This window comes from Rhipicephalus sanguineus, chromosome 2 (assembly GCF_013339695.2).
Source record: "Rhipicephalus sanguineus isolate Rsan-2018 chromosome 2, BIME_Rsan_1.4, whole genome shotgun sequence".
Lineage (NCBI taxonomy): Eukaryota > Metazoa > Arthropoda > Arachnida > Ixodida > Ixodidae > Rhipicephalus > Rhipicephalus sanguineus.
In genome coordinates this window covers 181,344,366-181,344,781 of record NC_051177.1, presented here as the reverse complement: position 1 = coordinate 181,344,781, position 416 = coordinate 181,344,366, and the positions used below count along the sequence as shown (strand labels likewise).

The 416-nt window shown below is 47.1% G+C and overlaps 1 non-coding gene across 1 annotated transcript; it reads right to left on the bottom strand.

The window, feature by feature from the left end:
* Positions 1 to 113, bottom strand: LOC119384185 (small nucleolar RNA U13). The gene has a single exon (XR_005181899.1). It is a non-coding gene; the product is annotated as a small nucleolar RNA U13 (small nucleolar RNA).
* Between the last annotated feature and the right edge of the window lie 303 nt (positions 114 to 416).

Below are 416 nucleotides of genomic sequence, written 5' to 3'. Positions count from 1 at the left end.
GGTCAGAAGGGCTACGTGCCAATCGTCGTAACAAGGTAAAAGGGCGTGGCACGTATCACGCATGAGGCGTGCGAACCCACAACTCATCATTCCCCAGTAGAACCAAAAAGGATCAGCCGTAGATAGCCTTCGAACGCACGGCTTCTACAGTAGATGCGCTTATAGCACAAGTGGTAGCAATTGTATAATACCGCTTAATAGGACTAAGAATTACCACATCTTCATTTTCCTTGGTATACGACAAGGCAGCGTTACCAACACCGCTGTTCTTTAAATTGAATGTGCGTCGCTTTGCGGTTCTGCAAGTAAATAATGCTTTAAGAAGCGTTCAAATTTCCAATGCTCTGCTACAGCGACGAAGCCAGCGAGCGGAGAGGAGGATGCTTCTCTCACTCTTTTCTTCTTTCTTCGGCCTC